The sequence below is a fragment of the Manis javanica genome, chromosome 12 (assembly GCF_040802235.1).
Source record: "Manis javanica isolate MJ-LG chromosome 12, MJ_LKY, whole genome shotgun sequence".
In the NCBI taxonomy this organism is placed as follows: Eukaryota; Metazoa; Chordata; class Mammalia; order Pholidota; family Manidae; genus Manis; species Manis javanica.
The window spans coordinates 94,470,571-94,493,002 of record NC_133167.1 but is presented as its reverse complement, the minus strand read 5'-3'; positions in this window follow the sequence as shown (position 1 = coordinate 94,493,002).

Genomic DNA, 22,432 nt, shown 5'->3' with positions numbered 1-22,432 from the left:
TCCATATGATGCGGAGTGTAGGACCATTCAGTATAAGTAATTAAAAATTTACTGTGCATCATTTTTTATGTTACGTTGAGTATGCTATTATAGTTTGTGAGAAAGGTAGTATTTCTAGAAATTAATCTTACAAAATCCTATGATTTTATTACTTCTCTGTTGATTCAGTGACTTCTCTTTCCACATCATGTAGGAAATTTTGAATAAAATATTAAAGAAAAATGTGGTGGCTCCCAGTAAAGAAACTCTGTGTCAGTGAATTGTGTATACAAATTACTTATGTAATACTACTAAGATTCATAAGCCAATGACGTTAGAAACATTACATTCAATGAGACAGGAAACTCAGCATCCTAATGCCTTCATTAGAAAAACCAAGCCCATATTTTCAATAGTGTCTCATTGCACAAGAATAAATTATTACAAGTATTAGTCTGGATGTTTTCAGGATTCTTATGACAGTTTGCAGAGCAAAATAAATATTTGTATTCTATTAAACAGAACTGCCCATTCTTTGAACAGTTTGATTACTGTCTTTAATTATCTTAAAATTTAGCATGTTCTCTTCGTTATATTGATGGCTCTGTTATGTAAGGTATTGCCACCTAAAAATCTTAAGAAATCTTAATTTCTAGTATCTTAAACTAAGTCTTCAACCTAGCAAAAGACCTGACCTTAAAATTCAATTATGTCATCAGTACACATGGATATAGTCTGATGACAAACAAAATTATATTAACTATAGAAGCTTTTACCTAAACAAATTTTAAAAATAAAGGAGAATACAAAGTTCTTCCCTTGAAACCTTCACAGAATTGGAAAGTATAGAAAGCCAAAATTCTGGAAAATAGTAGGAGTTTGAATTTTTTATTTTGTTTTTGTTTTTTCAACAGCCTGGAAAGGCCTTTATTTTACCATGATGTTAAAAAAAAAATCTATGAACAATTACTTATTACGTAAGTAATTAGTATACACAATTCACTGATACTGTTTGTACATTACACTGTTTGTACAAACAGTGTGATGTAATGAACTTCTAAGAACCCAGGACTACCCATTAACAATTGGCATATGTGGTCATTCTTATGTCATAGAAAGCCCTTATTTGTCCTAGTTTCTATGGTATTTTGATGTAAATCCTAGACATTGTATCATTTCATCTGTAGCTGTCTCACCATGCATTTCTAACAAATAAGCTCTCTTCTTTAAAATACTATCATACTACAATCACAAGTTAAAAAATGAAACATTCTAATATTACCAAGCAGATAGTGAGTGTAGAACTATCCTGCAGTCCCTTAAACATATTTTTACACTTATTAAAATCAGGATACAAATAAAGCTCAAATATGACAATTGACTTTTTTAAATATGTATTTTTTTAAATTTACAAATTCTCCTATCTCTTTTTTTTCCTTTCACTTAGTGTGTTGGAAAAACCCTGGTTTTTGTCTTGTAGAATGTTCCAGTCTGGATCTTGCCAATTGCAGTACCATGTGTAGTCGAACAAGTTTCTGTGCCTTTTGTATTGTCTTTAAGTTGGTATTTGAGCCAAGAGAATTTCTCAGATTCAGGTTCTATTTTTTGGCCAGGAATTTCAGAGTTGGTCTTGTATTCCTCCATCAGGAGGTGCTTAATGTGTGGTTATTTTCCTTTGTGTGATGTCAGCAGCCATTGGCACTCAGTTTCATATATTTTAATTTGAAATGTAATAACATATGGTTAATTCTGAAAAATAGTGGCATGCTGAAAATACTTGCAGAAAATAGCCCAATATGAAATATAAATTTTTTATTGGAATAAAGGTGATATACAATGTTATATTGGTTTTATATGTACAATATAGTGATTCAACAATTATGTACACTATTAGATGCTTGCATTGGCAAATGTGGCTTCCCTGTTACCATACCAAGATGTTATAATACTATTGGTTATATTCTCTATGTTGTACTTCCTTTCCTATAACTAATTCATTTTACAGTTTCAGCTTTCACCTCTTTATCCCCTTCACCCATTTCACTCATCGCTCACTCCCTTCCTCATGGTAATTAACAGTCAGTTGTCAATATTTATTGGTCTATGTCTTTTTTTGTTTGTTTTTTGGTGTTTTACATTCCACATATAAGTGAAATCATATGGTAGTTGTCTTCCTCTGCCTGGCCTATTGGACCTAGCATGATACCCTCTAGGTCCATGCTGTTGCAAATGGCAAGATATCATCCTTTTTATGGCTGAGTAATATTCCATTTTGTGTATGTGCCACATGTTTATCCATTCTTATATCAATGGGCACTTGGGTTGTTTCCATATCTTTACTTGAAATATGAATATTAATTCAGGTTATTTGGCTAGCAAGATCACCAAAGCATACTTTTTTCTTACATATATCTATAGTTTGTCAAACTTAAAATTATAAATAGTAAAAATTAAATGTCTCCAATTTCTTAGAAAATGCACACTCAGTTCATTCCTCTATTCCCTTTTTTCTCTATTTTCTTATTTCTTAATCCTGTTGTTCTAGGTCTTCACTGGGCATTTATCCAAATTATCCAAGTTTCCGTATCATATACCAGCTTCATATTGTTAGCCTGATTTTTCTAATAAATGCTTTCCTATGAATATTAACTTGCCTATAGCAATGAAGTTTCCAGGGATCAAAAATAGGTCACATAGCCTAAAAAATAATATTTGTCCCAATTCTAACAATCTGAGAAATATGGTTGCATGCTAAATATGGTTAGCATTTTTTCAAAGTTCTGTTATTTATGGAATCAAATGGACAGAATATTTTAAATGATAATTTTCTCAGACAGGAACATACACATTAACATATAAGATAACATCTGCTTATTGGAATGTGGGAATCTGAGCTCAAGAACTAGTCAGAAACCTGATTACTGGAACTAAAATATGAGAAGTCTGACCTAGAGCAAAGCTAAATTATTGGTGGATAGCTGAGCTTTATATTAGATCTGCTTAGTACTACTACATGAAAGTAACATTAAACAAGGCAGGAGTTTGCCTTGAGGAGGCATGCACATGACTTTATCTTAAAAGATTGTATGAAAGTGGAGGCCCATTTCTAAGGGTATATGGGACCCAAAATAATAAATCTGTAGTCATTAGGAACATGTAAAGAATGAGATATAATTGAAATTGGAAAAATATCCATGAGGATTTTATAAAATGAATATTACATGCAAAATGAGTATACTCCATTTGGAGTAGTTGAAGTGATTTTACCCTTGAATAGGCAAATATATATAAATAAAGTATTTATCAGCCCTCATGCATGACCTTGAAGGGTTCAAGACATCAGTGGAGGACATCCCTGCAGATGTGGTGGGAAGAGCAAGAGAACTAGAACTAGAACTAGAGTCTGAAGATGGGACTGAATCACTGCAATCTTGATGATAAAACTAGGAATAGATGAGGAGCTGCTTCTTATGGATGCACAACGAAAGTGGGTTCTCAAGGTGGAATTTAGTCCTGGTGAAGATGCTGTGAAGATTGTTAAAATGACAACAAAGGATTTAAAATATTCCATAAACTTAGTTTATAAAGCAGGCCCAGGGTTTGAGAGGATTGACTCCAATTTTGAAAGAAGTTCTACTGTGGGTAAAACACAATCAAACAGCATTGCACACTACAGAGAAATGGTTTGTGAAAGCAAGAGTCAATGATGTGGCAAACTTCACTGTCTTATTTTAAGAAATTGCCACAGCCATCCCATCTTTCAGCAACCGCCACTGTGATCAGTCAGCAGCCACCAACATCAAGGCAAGACCCTCCGCCAGCAAAAGATTATGACTCCCTGAAAGCTCAGATGATGGTTAGCATTTTATAGCAATAAAATATTTTTTAAGTAAGATATGTACATTCTTTAGACATAATGCAATTGCAGATTTAAAAGACTACAGTGTTGTATAAATACAACTTTTATAGGCACTAGGAAACCAAAAAATTCATTTGCCTCACTTTATTGCAATATCCAGTTTATCGTGGTGGCTGGAACGGAACCCACAATATCTCTGAAGTATGTCTGTATATCTGTTTAATGGAATTATTGACTATTGAGCCTCACTGAGACATTTTAATTACTTTAGGCCTTTATTTCCCCTAGGAATTCTTTAATTCACTTCCTCTTACCTAAGGTTTCAATGAGTGAATTCTATGCAACCCATTGCCTTGAGTTTATAAATTACAAGTTATCAGAGAAACAGGTATGTGTTTTCATAGTGTACTTACTTAAATACAAACCTATAAAGAAGGAATTGGGAATTACATAATTTGAGGCCCCTCATCATCTGAACTTCTGGCCCTACTCCTAAAAGAAGAGAAAACTATTTTCTACTGCCTTCTAATGACAGGGTTTAGGGTTTGTGAGATACTGCCATCTGTGTCCATTTCTCCAACTGAAAAAAAGACTGCACAGTGCCTCTGATTCAGGCCAGGCTCATATGAGAGTGGTGAACACAAAGAGGACACTAAATCTGAACCAAGTTGTCCAATAGGTCCATACCTCATACAAACAATACATAGTAAGTCTGAAATTTGTTTTCCTTTCTCAACTGTATGTTTTGCTTGTTAGATAATACTTTGTAATGCTTTTCCTTTGTTTGAAATTGTCCTGGCTACCAAGGATTTTACATTTCCCATTTTTCAAATCAACTTGTCAATTTCTACCAGGAAAAAAGAGATTTTTATGGGAATTAAATTTATATGTAAATTTGACTAGAATTGACATTACATTATTGAATTTTCCAGTCCACATACTTGGTATAAGCATCCACTTATGTAGATCTTTGATAATATCTCTCAATCATGCTTTATCATTTTCTGGGCAAATGATTTCTACAACATCTGCAGTTCATTTCTAGATGTTTATGTTCCTGTTTTATCCTTTGCTTTCTTCATCAGTATTTGGTAATAAAATTATCAAAGAAGTTAAGATACTCTCCATCTTTTTGTCATCTGGAATACTTTGACTAATAGAAAAATGTTAGAAAAAGCACCAGAACCTAGCTTCTATTTTAGTGATAAAAATATTAACAAAAATTTTCCCATAGATTTTGATTTGCCTAGTTTTCTTCTATTCAAATCATCTTTAGTGATTCACTAGTGTTCTAGGACATTATCCTCCCTATCTGAATGTCCAAAATTACTGACATGAGACTGACATGATTGTTATAATTATTGACTCTCTCCTGCTATTGTTAATATGTTTTATCACTTCTAATGTCACATATTTTTGTTTTAATTACACACATGACAGAGGTATTATTGATCTTTCCATAGAAAGAGGCTTCAATCAGTAGTCTTTTTTAATTCACAATTTTCAGGTTTCACCTGTGTTAATTTACATTCTTTCACCTTATTTTTGGTACTTGCATGTTTAGTTTGATTCACCTTCAATTATATTTCAGTTATAGAAACAATTAAGGTCCTCATTTTTCACAGAGTATAGCTATCAATACAGATCATTTTTATGCTTATGTATACAGAATCTCATATTTTCTTATTCAGGATAATTAAAATGTTAGTTTTGCAATTACAGTATTCCAAATGACAAAAAGTTACTCCCTAATTATGTTTGAAAAATTTAGCTCATTCATGGAATGCAGCAAAGTTGATGTAACTATATATCCTAGGGAGTTGATGTGGGGTTGATTTGCCATATTCTAATGCCACTGCATAAACTGATTTATCTAATACTGAATATTAAAGCAAATTAACAAAAGTAAAACTGCAATAAAAATAAATTTTACTTGGGGTCATTTAAAGAAAAATCCAGTGTATGCAAATGCAATATGTTAATATCAGCTTATAAACTGAAGCTTGTAACTACATTTGGGAAATTTATATTTTCAGGTTCATAAAAGATAGGTTACTAAAATAGATTAGTTTTAAAAGAGATATTAGAAACCATTTGTCAGTCACTTCTGTCTCTTAATTAGCTAGTCACTCTTTTTTCAAAGAAAGTATTTCTTGAGGGGGTGTAAATAATAGGAGTGACCACGGCAGAACCACTCTTACGGGCTCAGCAGAGGCGGGGAGGCATTTGCTTGCGCCATTCTTCCCTCCACCTGCTCAGCGTGGGGCAGCCTGTGGAAGGGCGCTGATTAGCAGGCACCAACACTATTCCTGTATTTTAAAAAATGACACGCGTGGAAATCTTAATTGTATTTCACTTACTGTGTTATAACCCTCTGAATTATTTTTTAATTGACATTTTAATAATTCCATTTACACTTAAAAATCTGAACAACCCCAAAACCCTAGAAAGTAAGCTGCTTTATAGGATGAGAACCCTGAAGCCTAGTGAGGTTTATTTAAACAAAGGGCAAACCACTACTCAAGGCAGAGTAAAGTCAGTGATCAGACCCTCGAGGCCTCATTTCTTTTTCTATATAAACTTCTTTAATTCCCAATAATTTATGCAAGTCTGCATTCCACACACACGTGGCTAAATTTAGTTGTCTCGTGGCTCTCTTTTCCTATATACTCAGTCATTTCAAATCTTAAAGCAGCAATTCAAATCAAAAGTAGATCAGAATGTGTCTACAAGTTATGTTTTTGTTTTTCTTACTCAGCCCTTCTGTGCAGTTATGAAATGTATTTTGAGTGGGGGCCTGCAAGAGGGTGACATGTTGTCTTGGAATAAAAATACCTTCGTTAAATGTATATACACATTGTATATCATAGTATCATTTAGTATAGCTCGGTTTGTGCCTCTTATATTTATGCGTATTGCAAGTCCACTTGAGCTTTATCCTTCATCGCGGCACTCACACCCAGCACACACACACAGTGATCTTTTTCCCATTGTAGATGTATAAAGTGAATTTTATACCTTAGAATTTACAAATTTGTTTATCTCCATTTATCAATATGCTGAGAAGTTCAGCCCAACAAATGGGATGGTGTTTCAATTTTTTGTTAGTTTTAGCATGATATTACAACTCATTCAAATGCCCAAAATTAGCAGTCTTAACAAAGATTAGATGGTTATTTGTTGTAAGAAATGAGAGGCAAAGCAGATGACCCAGTCCCTTCATATGTCATTCTTCTAGTTTGAAAATTGTGCAATGTCATCTATAATAAAAATGTGAGATATAAGCTGGAAATACATTCATCTTTCATCTGAATGTTTTTCCAAATTGTGGATAATCTGTTTTAGAACGTTAAAATGATATCAATAAATTTGATAAAAACTTTGGCTTCAATAGTGCAAGTACAACAGTTTTAAATACATGGCCAATAAAAGTCCAAGTAGGCATAGCAAGATGACAATCTAAATTTCCCTTGTCCTTGATGGACTTCTTCTGAAGAATGAGAAGGCATCACTGTTCTCATCTCTCCTTCAAACAACTGAGCATTGGAAAAAAGAAGAGAGTGTATCTACATTATAATCATTTAGAGTTTGGAGTTCTAAATGCATGCTTCTGATCTGTACCTCATGCCCATAGTGGGTACACAGGCATTTAACATGACAGAAAGACCATATGATTATAAAATAATTACCTCTCTCAGGATATGCATCACGAAGACATTGGTTATAACAAATGTTTGGTAAGAAGGATTTCTTGAGCTTAACATTTTTAGCACAGTCATGATTGGTGTGGAGTGTTCAAGGTGATTACTTTTAGTGCCATGAAACCAGGGGTTTGAAAGGAATCTGAAGATTGCTGGAAAAATTTATAAAAGAAGTAAAAGTTTCATTTGAAAGACTCCCATATGTATCTAAATAAGTGTCCCTGTTCCTTCTGCCTCCTCCCTAACATCACACGTCTACCAGTCATGACTGCTCCTGAAAATCCCAGCACTGCTGTTCTGCTAACCTCCTAAGGACTTAAAGGTTTATCTTTGCCATGAAAGTATCAACTACATTTAAGAAACACCTCTGGGAATCCAGTTATCCAAATGTTTCACCATGGTTGGGAAGTTCCACAGAGCCTTGGTAGCTGAACCTGAAATAAGAGAGACAAGGCTGTTTAATGGCTGTTTTCTCCAAGACTTTGTGAGGCACAGCAGCTGAGGAGCTCTGCCAAGAAAGGCTACTCTTTTGTCCTCAAATTGTCTCCAACTCACCATCCCAGTACTTCCAGAGGACAAGCAATAATGAAATAGGAAGCTGTATATGAGTATTTTCTAATGCCTTCTCTTCTCTACAAAGAACAAAGTTTTGTGCTGAAGCACCCACCCAACAAGTTGTGATACCATTGGAATTTATTCATCATTTTAACTCTCTCCACTGGACTTTTTATCATTTCCATCTCAAAAGAACCTATCCAAAATGGACCATTTGCTATAGCTATATTTAGAGATAATTTAATTCAGTCAATCATTATACTCATCAGAGATACTTGTAGAAGATATACACATGTACACATGTGGGGAATGCATATATAAGAGGAAGAGACTTCTTAGTATCTTACTGTTTCTAGATCCATTTTAGAGTGACATATTTAGAAACAAAAAATCATTCCACTGCTGCAACGTGCAATGATTATAGGTTTCCCACAAGATTTACTGAAGTCCTTTTATTTAGTTGATTTAGCATTTGTGAGTCTATGGGAAAAAAGCGCCATTCTACTTGAAGATCTTTAAGATATTGTAATACAATAAACCACAAGCAATTCCTGGCACTGTATTAATGATACATATTTTAACAATTAGTCATCTTTCATACATATTTTAACAATTAGTCATCTTTCATACATGTTTATGTTTACATATGTATCTCCAGTAGTTACCGGCATATCTTTCAGCCAGATTTCTTTAACTCAACAAGAGTCAAAGCTGTTCAACAAATTCAGTGTATGTTTCTTACTTTTCCCCCTTCATTGCTGCTTGGATGTCTGTAAAATGTCTTGGAAGACTTCAAGCTTAAAGGTGAATGTATATATATTTTTATATTCATCTCATTCATGGCCAGTATATTCAAAACACCCAAAGTAGGGCATTTTGATGCATTTCTCTGTTTCAGAATTCCAAATACAAAAATGGGTGTTGAGATACTGACAGATGTGTTTGTTATTTCTGTTTACCTAATTTGTTATTTCCATTATTCCAAGACACTGTATTCACTGATGTGGACTTATTAGTTAATATGCTTTCATGAAAATGAACACATTAATAGGAAAACAGGAGGATTGTCATCTGACACCTATAACACTACTCTCATTCAAAAAGAACATGCTTGTGATTTGTATTAGCAAAAAAAATTGTAAAGTAACTAAATGTGCCTTTGATATGGGACGAAGGGCAGGCAGCATCTCTGTCATTTCTTTCTAAATGATCTAATGCTGTGACTGTTCAGAACAATAATGAGTACAATTTCACCAGTGCCCTTTAGTCATTCCAGTCAGATTCTCTAGATGTCTGCAGAGAAAAATATGTTTGTTATTCAGACTATACCATTTTCTCCCAACAAATATATTTCTATTGAAATATATTTAAAAAATCACAATTAATTAGGAATCAAAGATTTAGAATCCATCAATCATCAAATCTAAGAGTAATTCCCACAATCTACAAGACTGCTCAAAAGGGATGGGGAAATAAATTGTTAACTTATACAAGCTTTGTATGAAACTTTTAAATAAAAGCAAGCAGAAATTAGGCTATTGCTCCTGGTTTGCTTGAAAACCTATTATAATCTCTCCATGGCAAGTTTTATGTCTTGAAGGTGGTCAGAATATAGTTTGGAAAAGACAACAATAGGAGAGGAAAAGATACTCAGTTTAGAAGAAAATGAAATGAATAATATACAATGGAAATAAAGGTTACAGACCCTAATGAAAAAACATAGGCAGAAAATTAAAGAATTGACATGAAGCATAGATCTATGAAATTCTTTCAGAATGCAAACCAAGAGATGAAAATAATTGGGGAGAATCTGATACAGTGTTAGGATAAGTAGTAGTGATAGAAACAAGGATTTAGATTGTTTCTAAAAAATGGAAATGAAACAATTGCCATAGAATCAGCAATTACAGAAAACTCATCTAAACTGAATAAAGAGCTAAGTATGCCCAGTTGTCCTAGGCTAAACCAATAGGGGCCCTAATTTCAGAAGGTCATGAGTTTTTTTTTTTTTAAATCAGGACATCTTATATTTGGGCTTCACGTTTATTTTTATTCTAGTTTTGTTATCATGGTGTGGCGAGAGGATCTTTATTATGAGTGTTCTCTCTGTTTCTCAGGCATGTGCTTGGTCACAGTGTGACAGTGTTACCCTGGTGTGCGACCATATAATCATTATGAGCATCCCCACATGGGTGAAGTTCTTTGCCCACCACACTCCCTTCCTTCAAGCATGGGCAGAGCTGATTTTTTTCATCAGTTTTCACTGTATCACTTCTGAGTATAATAACAACATGTCTTCTTTTTTAAAATAAATTTTCAAATCAGGTTAGTCCCATAGAAACTCACTTTAAGGGACTAATGTATCAGGAGGTGTTCCGTTCTACTCTATTAATATAAACAACCCCATAAGGAAATTGACCGAAAACAACACCAGTTTATTTCTCCTTGGAGGCACCATGTCTGTTGTTGTCTTTTACGCTGGCTTGTCTCCAGCATCCGAGCTGACGGGGCAGCCACAATCTAGAACTGGCAGGCTGGTAAAGTGAATTGACACTGAAAGCTTCTATCCAGAAGTGACACACACCACTTCCACTTAACATTTCAGCGACCAGTGCAAATCAGATTGTCACATTCAGCTTCTGTGGAGCAAATAATTGCAATTCTACCATATGCCCAGAGGGCGAACTGGAAATATTTGATGGACAGAACTAACCGCTGCCACATGTTCCCAGGTGAACTGAAGCAGTTAAATTCTCTGATGCTCCGAAACTTGGTGCGCTGAAAAAAACAACTGAGGGATCAAGGCATTTGGATTCCCTTTCCAAAACACATCCTCTCAGTCTGCTGCTAATAAAATTGATGATGACTCTTAATAAAAATCGCATCCAACTGGAACACAGATTGGGTGAGGGGCAATTGAAAATAGTGCAGATCAGATTCAGAAGAAATCTGAACAGCCTTGCAGCCTCAGGTCATGACATCTTATTTGTGCATTGAAGCTAAATCTTCTAAACAGAAACAAAAGAGAACTGGCACTCAGGCTTGGAATATTTGGGGGGAAAAGGGAGGAGGGCATGAGGGTGTGACCATGTTTAAAGAACATGACTCAATTAAGATTTCTGGGATTAAGTACAAGCAACAGATTCAATAGAATAGTTAGGAAGCTAACATGACCAAACCTAGTTAACAGAGATTAATCTTTAGTTAATCAGATTCAATCAATCAATCAATCTATCTATCTATCTATCAATCATCTATCCATCTATCCATATATATATGTATATATCAAGCCAAAGGACAGATATCAGTTCAGTTACCAAAATGCATTCTAGTTGAATGAAAGAGCTAAACTTTGTTTTTTTAATAAAGAATTTATAAAAATTGAAAAAAACATTTTAGCAGTTTTTATAGTGCATTAAAAAATCAATAGGTTTGGCTCCCCAAAATGAGGGAGATAAAAAAATATAGATGAAACAAACAAATGACAAATGAGGGGGAGGTGGAGGGATTCAAACACTATAGCGAAGACTCTGTGTCACTGATGAATGAAGAGTTTTATAATTCAAGAAAAAGTCATAAATATCCCAATAGAAAAACCAGGAGAAAGAGGAAGAATAATTCAATTAAAAATTTCTAAGTCATTCTAAAACTCAATGTATGTAAGGCCTTTTGCCCCATGTAACTATTTCATTCTACTTGCTCAGTCTTGCCCTTTGGCTTCATATGTTGGGTTACATGGGGGCCTTCTCCTTGGCCTCTTAATCAACAGGCGCTTCCTAGGCAACCTCATCAAACTCTAAGCCTTTAATCCTCATATGTCAGTGAATCGATATCTGATATCTAGCCCCAAACTCCAGGTATTTATATCAAACTACTGATTTTAAATCTCCACAAGAATATTCAAAAGGTATACTGCAATTAACAATGTCAAACAGACCCTGGGTTTCTCTCCCCATCCCAAAAACCTAATCCTTGCGTAGTTTTCTCCATCCCAGTGTGTTTCACCACCATTCATCCCAAGCAGTCCAAGTCAAAAACCTATTTATCACTCTATTACCACTTTCTCTCAAATCTCATATCCAATATATTCCTAAATTCTATCACTCATACCTCTAAAACGTATATCAAATCTTGCAAGTCTTTCTAATTTCACTGTTATCAATCAAGTCCAAGCCACCATCATTTCTAGCTTAGATTCCAGCAAGAACCTCCCTCCTTGCAATACAACACTGAGGGTGGTCATTTATAATAATGTATTTTAAATGATTTCAGTTCTCTCTTTAAAATATTCCTAGGACTTACCATCACACTTTAAATAAAAACTTAGCTTCATGTCATTACTTAGAAACCCCACACAATATGACCTGTTCCTTTTACTCTGATCTCATATGTAGATTTCTTTTATCCATTATACTCAGCCACACTGATGTTTGAATGCTTTCAAGACCCATTTCATTGCTGTCTGTGGGTTTCTAATGAAGAAAATATTGGAAATATTTGTAAAAAAAAAAAAAAGCATTGGAAAGTATAAAACATTTTGGTAATTCCTTTCCTGGGAATATCTGCTTTGGAAGAAAGCATAAACAGTTTAATATTTCCATGTAAATGTTGAGTATAACAGTTTTTATATATTGGTAAAATGAAAACTATTCTATGGATGGTGAAGCAATAAATAAAGTATGACACAATTAAATAATGAAGACATGCATGAAACTATTTAAAACAAATGCAATATTTAAAGAAAGAAAAAACAAATATAAACTGTAAGTCACTGGACAGTGCTTCTTGTTGGAAATACAAAGTCCACTCTGGCTAATAAGAAAAGGCATATACTAAAGAATACTTTGAAGGTCCCAGAGTCTTTTGGAAGACTAGAAAGTAAAACTATAAACAGACAAATGCATCACCCAGCCATACTGTGAGAGCTTTGCCTGTGTAAACACCAGTGTCACCTACCCTGAGCACTAAGATGCTCAGGACTGGATACCACCATTGCCATATACAAAGGACAGCTGCTTCCACGACCATGCTTATCAGAATAGTGGTTGCTGCATACGTGGCCGCCTCCTCAGTCTGTGCACCTCTACATACTAATCTCGTGCTGGAGATTCAGTGTGGTGGAGCCCAGGTGCCATGTCTGTTCTCTAGCTGCAAAGGAGTCTGGGATGTGAGTTTTATAGCTTCTACCTCGGAAAGTCAGGACTCATAATGTGAGAAATTGCTAGAATATAAGAAAGATATTCAAGGATGTTAAGAGATCAGAAATGTAATGTTAGATTTCTTTTTCAAAAATTTTGTTGTTTTCCACAACATTTTAAGATAATACATGTTTGCTGCTGATCTGAAAAGAACATAGATGTACAAAACATTATTAATCATATTATACACAGATAGTGACAATTAATACATTTGGTTATAGTTTGTTATTTTTTTCAAAATTACTGTGTTCATATATTTTTAGAATTTAAAGTGCATTTAATTTTTTATCCATATTTTTAAAATATTTCCTTTTACCATTTCTGTTTTAATATCCCTTGAAAATAAAATATATTTATACAATACCTGATGGAAAAAATATAATTGATCCCACAGGTGTATGAAGAGGTCCTTCTATTTACAGGAAAAAATAGAACATTTCATATAGAATTGGGCAGAAAGGATGAAAAGAACAACCCATGAAGTAAGGAACATGCAAATAGCTAGTCAACATGGAAAAAAAATCCTCAAGGTCACTAAAATAAGTGCAAATTAAAAATGATTCTCCATGATCCAATAACAGATTCTGAGGAGTACAAAATCAGCTCAACACAAGTCAATATTCAGCTGAATATCACACATGCAACCTATCCAATAAAAAAGTTGTCAGAAAGATCTGCTAAAATTTTCCTAGAAGAAATGGAGAATCATTGCTCTGACTGTTGTAACAGTTAGATTTTCCCAACATTCTTAGAAGAATTTGAGTGTTTTTTTTTCCTGACTAGCTTTTTCTGTAATTACATGAATTATAAAAATGTTCATTATATTAACACTTTAAACAAGCATGTATAAACATCTGGGCTAAAAGTGGTTAAGTTTTTTAAACTAACAACAGCCTTTTGTTTAGACAGATGAAGGATAGCCTCATGAAGAATATGGATCACATGGTTAACATACAAAGAAACACTTGGCAAGGACCGTCTTTGGTATTTGACTTCTCACTATGCACTAGCAACCGTAATTGTTATCAGATTCTGTTTTATGTTGAGTGGATATGGTCCAGAACTGTGAAAAATATCTCCTTTTTTAGGAATGTGAGAGCCACCTGACTCCATCTGTCACTTGGTCAGCTGCCCTGGGGTAATCTAGCTTGTTAGACAGGTGACCCTCTCCTTTCTTACTTATCTCAAAACTATGTGCTTAGTCACAAAAAAAGAAAAAGAATTTCCCTAATGTGGAGCAAAAAAGTAGCTATGACCCTTCCCTGCCCCCATACTTCTCCAATCTAATAAATATCACTTAGCCATGAATCCCGATCTAGATCTCTACTCCTTGTGAAAACAGCTGCTGAGATAGTCAAGTAGCCATAATTTCTGAATCATCTTATACTGGGGCCAAAAGTTCAAGGTAAATGGTAAAGATTTTTATTTGAACTTTTTAAAAAATACTGTATCTGTCATTTTTATGGAATACCCTTTAATTTTATTGCTTTATTACCCAGTAAATTTGGGGGTTTTAAATATGCTACACCCCCTGGCTGTATTTTTCCTGTAGCAGAGTGAATTTATATTTAAAGGTCTTAAATTGAATGAACATGGCGATTATAATTTTCTACTGCCTCCAAAATTTTTATCTTTGCCTCTTCCTTCTTTCTCTGGCTCTCAAATACTGTAGAGTGAATATATTGACCTAAATGTCAGACACTGAATTCAGACTGATTTCCTCCTCAATCTGCCAACCCTCGCTCTTCTCTGGATTGTCTCTCTCCGGGAACTCAGACAGCAGCTCATTGTGAACATCATTCTTGATACTATTTTCTCTCCTTTAATCACCTGCTCAGAAAGGTATATTCATTCTGTTATCCCCATTATTTTTTCATTTTTCATGTATTTTCTCTGCCACGATCTAATTTCAGACTCTGAAAACGGATCCATACACTAGGACAATGGATCTTTGCAAAATGCACTCATTGGAGGAAATGGAATTTGAACCAAAGACTTTTAAAATCTGGGCTTTTAACACACTGGTGAAAACTGAAGTAGGTCAAAGATTTGGGATTTCTTTAGCCTACTCAGTGGAAGTGATGTTCCCAAAACAGTTTTAAAAGATTAACCTGGAATTGTTATATAGAGTGTATTGGTATAAAGGCACACTGCAGTCAGAGAAAGAGTGAAAAGTTACAGTGGTTGAGGCATGACATCATAAAGATCTGTCTACAGTAGTTTTGGTGGGAGAAATGTAAAGAAAATGATAAATTATGAACAAACTTGAAAGATTAGCTAGCACATTATTTTTGTTGTCCAATTATTCTATTAAAATATCAATATATAGTAAAATATTTCACTTCTATGTCCTGGGTAAATAGCACCTACTGATTAAAGGACCAGCATTGCAGTTAGCAACACTGTCCAATTTCAAATATAAATTAAATGTCACACCACCCATTGAAAGCTAACTGTATTTGTGGGGTTCGAAGGTTTCATTTTATGTTTGAAAAACACATAAATGCTTTGAATTCTATAAAACTCTTTAAACAAGAAGAGAATCATGCATATCTCTTCCACATTTATCATTTTGTTTGGCAGAGTTTTGTTTGGAAACTGTCTGTGATATCCAAAAACAAAGTTCCAGATGGAGGAGGTGAAAACAGACATATGTTCCAGCTGTTTTTAATCTTTTTTTTTTTTTTTTTGCTATGGTTGAAATGAAAACACACCCTTGAAAAGATGGAATCATCACTCTTTGTGGGGGGGTTCATATAGTGCCCACTCAGAAAATTGTGTCTCTTCTTGTGAGAATTGCATCAGTCCCTGTACAAGGTTGTGGTGTATAGTTGCATATCTGTATGTGTGTATCATGTGTGAGTTTCCGTCGTGTATAAACAGATACACATGCAAACTGGGCAGATTCTGATCAGTGCAGAAGTGGAATGGCTACCTAGGTGCATTTCCAGCGCCCTACTGGACATTCTTTTCATAACATCCTACGTTTAAAGAATCCTCAGAGAGATCAGACCAGGCAAGGAGCACTTCGTACAGAAGGCCACCTTACCAAGTGTTTGTTGACCCCTGTCTAGACGCACCTCAAACTCAGTATATCCCTGTAGTGATGGAACTCATCTGTATCTCAACTCTATCAGTGTCTACATCCTGTTGTGACTACTATGTGACAGATTTTTAAGACGTTACCATTGAGATAAATAGTAAATAATGCATGGGATCTCTCGGTATTATTTCTTAGAACTATATGTGAATCACAATTACCTCAAAATAACAAGTTTGTTAAAAATTCAAGCAATTGTTATGTTCTCTCCCAAGAGATCACACTTTTTTTGTCTTTTATATCTGCTGACAGCAGAGGCATGAACCCAATGAGAACATAGGCATCACTTTTTGCTCTTCCCTACCCCTATTCAAAGAGCTCCAGGATCTATCCGGATTGCAGTACCGCAGCCTCACCCATTAGTGCCCCCTCTCCCTGACCCACAGAATCATTCACTACCTTCTGCAATCTCTGGACCACCCATGATCATAACTTTCTTATAGATTTCTGGTGTAGGAACCTGTCCTCCTCAGCCCCATGCTCTACAACCTTAGTGTGGCTATTGCGGACTGCAGCTGAGCTCCCCTGGAAATGGGTGCTCCACAGGCCCCGAGCCTGTGAAGCTCTGTACTTTCTGGTAGGTCATGGAGGCCGCATCCAAGAAGCTCAGCAGAGCCACCAAGGCCTCCTTGCTAAGACAGACATGTTACCAACATGATAGAGCTAAGTCTGGGCCTTCTGGAATATCCACCCGCAGAAGGGTGGCCTCCTTTGTTCTCAGTCCTTTGCTCATTGGCAAGGTGCTAAAAGAGATCACCCTTCAGCCAACCCTTAGCCACAAGGAGAGCCCTTTGGGGTCACATGAGTGAACATCAGTGGGAGCATTGAAACAGCAAAACTACACATGCTGGATTTGACTGCAGAGCTGCTACTTTTCATTGCTTTATCCAGGCATCCTTGATAAAGAATGGGATCCACGCTCAGAAAATTAGCTGAATTTAGGCAGTCAGCCTACCTTGGACACCAACTGTCTCCATCTGCATTTTTACAAACTCCTGAGCCATTGCAGTCACGTGGTTTCACCATGGTAACAACAGCCAGTACTTATCCCAGGATTTGGAATCTCTTGCCTCATAGATACCTAAATATAAATCAAGGTTACATATTAAAGCCACAGTACCGGCCTCACTTTATCCACTCTGGAGTCCCAGACACTGTTAAGAGAGGCAGTTTCACTTCTACGAATAGGCAACCCTGGGCTCTTGAACAAGTGAGTTCTGACGACTCCGTACCAGTAGTCTCAGGCTTCGGCATCAAGGTGCAGCAGTATGACATCCGAAGCAAGTTAAAATGGAATGAAATGAAACATAGTGTGTTTCCATCATTAGCCAAGCATCCTGGGTGAATTATGATAGACATTGATTCCATTTTTGATGTGTGACAAATACTTTCAAGCCCCACCCTTCTGCCCCACATTTGGGCTAGCTGATAAGAAACCGTGGTGCTCCCTCCTTTGGTATTGGCAGGAAGTTCAAACCACGTGTGCCCCAGTGCACAGGTGGGCATCCTCACCTCAGCCCCACTGCCTAGTCACAATAAAAGCCAGGCAAGTCTCCTCTCCTCTCTCAAGCCATTTTCCAATCTGCTTTGGAGTCTGCCTTACGCGCCCACGAAACCCTCACTATGTGAGGAGTAAAACCTTTCTGTACCCTCTCAGGCACTGTGTGGGGTCATCAGTTTTGACATCCAGAACAAATCTTGGGTGGGATGACCACAGCATACTTTCTCCTAAATTTCAGTCAATACCTCAACAAATATTGGACTCATTGCAGCTAGGCCTTAGGATTAGTTGAGTGACCTGATAAAAGTTTGCAGTTTTCAGTATGATTTGATTCTGCTGCAAATTGGAAAATTTCTGAATTCTCTATTCTAAAGGGTATTATCAGCTATCTTTTCCTTTTCTGTTTCTCAGCTTACTTGTGCATGTACTTTTTATCTGTCAATTCCAGACAAAACTTGAGAAGAGGCCATATTCCTATTTCTCTGCAACCTATGTAGCTATGTTGCTGCAGAAACAACTAAGTTACTTTACTAGGCTTCATCATGAAGTAAACTAACATGTTTAAAATTGGAGGTATTCTGAGCTGGGTGTCCCAAACATTCCTAAACAGTTCTGAGATTGGAATTTGAATGACTCAGATGTTCAGGACTGAAGTTTTTTCACTCCTTCTGGTACATCGCTTACTTCTGTTTTTAAGAGTTTCGTTATATGATGTTTGTTAAATGCATAGATTTGTTTCTGGGTGCAGAATATTTTGTTTTTGATAAAAAAAACCTAGATGACAAAACATAAACTAAATGGATGCATTTTTATATAACTTTTATATTATGATTATATAAATTGCATGTTTGTATAATCCTGTACAAAGCTGCTGGATACATTTTTAGTACATGGGGGAAATTTGTGGTTTCTTAACATCCAATCTGATAGACTTTCCTTACCAGCTATACTGGAATCTCTTGAGTATAGCTCTAAAGAGTTTGGAGGAAAGATACTCATTCCTTTTGAATTTATTCAAAAGCAGGCAATAAAAAATTATGTTCAAGTTTTATCATCAAGAATTTTTTCCATTTCAAAATTGCAGAAAGTTATGAATTATCTTTAAAACTAACAGTCTGGATGAATTTTTCTGTCTGATATGTGTGGGTTCCAGATAAATATTTCATATTCTTTAAAATGAATACTGTATTAATTCATTGCATACTTTCTGGAAAGATGGCTTATAAAAAGACATTCTGCTAACTTGCCACTTGAGAAAGTGTGTGTGTGTGTGTGTGTGTGTGTGTTAAAAGGGAGTCCAATCCATGGAAAGAGAAAGAGAAAAATCTAAACACAAAAATCAGTTGTGTTTCTATGCACAAAGGCAAAACACTGACAGAAAGGAGTATGCCAGGAGATTATTTTCTTCTTTTAGTGCAAAAGACATTCAATCTCATTGTTTGGATACACTTAATTTTCATCCATGAGACTCTCATTTTCATGGGCAAGGCACTGTGCTCACCGTAGGGAAAATGGGAGCTCCTGTGGCCAGGGTCCTCACCTGACCCTAAACAACTTGATGATGTAATTGGCCCACTGCTAGGCTGCCACACCCATAGGCAATAAGCTGTTACTCACTGAGTCACTATGTAAAGAGCTCTGACAAGTGCTCTGGACAGAGGCAGGGATGAAGGAGGACTACAGACCTGCAGGATGCAGACGTGATTCTACTGCTCAACCTATTGCCAGGAGAATAAAGCCAGGTAATAAACCCTTTTATCCCAAGAATGTTCCAGAGTCATTCCCTGGTCTCATGGAATCTATAGTCAAGTTTCCTGGGGCTGAAAACCATTGGCAGACGCCCTTGTAGATATAAAATAGAGTTTCTATCCTTGAGCTGCTCACAATCAAGTAAGAGAGAATAGCATATTAATGAGGACACAAATATTATAATATGAAGTATATTAATGACAGCAGGCTACAACCTTTAATTCTGATTAGTCATTGTTTAAGGGTTTTGGGATGAGTGCAGTGAAGGTGAGGGTTAGGCTGGGTTAAAGAGTACACCAAACCATGTGATCATCTCAACTAATGCAGAAAAAACTGACAAAATCCAACATTCTTTTATGATTAAAAAAACATGCAGTAAGTTAAGAATAGAAAGGAACTTCCTCAACATGAGAAAAGCTGTGTGTGAAAAACCCACAAATAACACCACATTCAATGGTAAAAGACTGAAAGCTTTTACCCCTCAGACCAGGAACAAGACAAGGATGCCTGCTTTTGCCACTTCTATTCTTTAAAATAATGGAAGTTAGAGTTAGGGCAATTCAGCAAGAAAAAGGTATCCAACAGAGAAAACAGTAAAATTATCTCTGTTCTCAGATGCCATGATCTTATAGCTAGAAACCCCCAAAGAATCCATTTGTAAAAACTGCTAGAGCAAATAAGTTAATTCAGCAAAGCTTCAGAATACAAAATCTAAACATACAAAAATCAGTTGTGTTTCTATGCACTAGCAATGAACATCGAAAAAGAAATTGGAGTGGAAAAATGAATCCGTGTATAATAGTAAGCAAGGGGATAAAATACAGTACTTAGGAATAAAATTCAACAGTGAGGCATGTGAGTTATGCAGTGAAAACTACAAAACACTGTTGAAAGAAACTAAAGATCTAAATAAATGAAATGATACCCTTTGTGCATGGACTAGAAGACTAATATTGCTAAAATGACAATACTATCAAAGCAATATACAGATTCAGTGCAATCCCTTATCAAAATCTCAGTGACATTTTTTGCTTAAGTGGAAAAACCCATCCTAAAATTCATATGGAATCTCAAGAGGCCCTGAATTGCCAAAACACTCTTGAAAAAAAAAACAGAAATGGAGATGGCACACTTACTGATTTCAAAACTAACTACAAAGCATAGTAATGAAACACTGCAGTACTGGCATCATCAAGATTGACATATAGATCAATAGAATAGAACTTAGTGTCTAGAAATAAACTCTCATATTTATGGTGAACTGATTTTTGACAAGGGCACCAAGACCATTTAGTGGGAAAAGGGTGGGTTCCTCAACAGCGGTGCTCGTTGAACTGAATATCCACATGCAAAAGAATGAAATGTTTCTTTCACCATACACAAAATCTTAAAATGGATTGCAGACCTTAACATAAGACCTAAGACTGTAGAACTCTTAGAAACCATAAGGACAAATCTGCATGAACTTAGTTTTCACATTGGATTCTTAAATCTGACACAAAAAGCACAGATAACAAAAGAAAATATAACCAAAGTTGACTTAATTAAAATTAGAACCTTTTGAATGCCGAAGAACACTATCAAGAAACTGAAAACACACCCCACAGAATGGGAGAAAATATTTTCAGCTCATATATCTGATAAGGGTTTCATATCCATAATTTGTAAATAAGTCCTGCAACTCAACGAAATAGTCATACAACCCAGTTTTTAAAATGATCAAAGACTTTAAATAGACTTTTTCCAAAGAAGATACACAAATGACCAATATGCACATGAAAAGATGGTCAACATCCTTAGTCAAATTCAAGTCCAAAGCAATATGTGATACCACTTCACACCTACTAGAGTGGTTATATTCCTTAAAAAAGGAAAATAAGTGTTGACAAGGGTGTGGAGAAACGAACCCTTGCACATTGCTGGTGGAAATGTAAAGTGCTGAAGCAGCTGTGGAAACAATTAGTCTGTTCCTCGAAAATTTAAATGATGTAAAGTTGCCATGTGCTCCAGCAACTGACTTTTTAGGTGTAGACCCCAAAGAATTGAAAGCAGGTATTCATATAGATACTTGTATACCAATGTTTCTAGCAGCATTATTCAAAATAAACAAAGCAAAAACTACCCCAGTGTCAATCAGCCAATAAATGAATAAACATACACCTAATGTATATGCATATAATGGTATCTTATCTTACTCAGCCATAAAGAGGAATGAAATTAGGGTATGTGCTACACCATGGGTGAAACTTGAAAACAGTATGCGGTAAAAACAGCCAGACAAATATGATGATCCTGCTTGTATGAACTATCTAGAATAAGTAAATTCATAGAGATGGAAAGCACGTTAGAGGTTACCAGGGACTGGGGGGAGGGGAAAATGGGGAGTTATTGCTTAATAGGTACAGAATTTCTGTTGAGGTGATGAAAAATTTGGAAAGTGGTGACAGTTGTGCTACATTGTAAATGTAAGTAATGCCACTAAACGATACAATTACCCATGGTTAAAATAGCAAATTTTATTTTTCGTATATGTATGAAATTTGTAAAAACTGCTAGAGCAAATAAGTTAATTCAGCAAAGCTTCATATATATATATATATATATATATATATATATATATATATATATGTAAGTGTGTGTATATGAGATCATAAGAAAAATAGCAAAAAAAGTATAGAAGAGAGTAGTATATAGTAGATTTTATATGGTGTTTGTATTTGCATAAGGAAATGCTAGAGGTATATGTAAGAAACTGGCATAAGTAACTACTTACAGGTAACATGGATATTC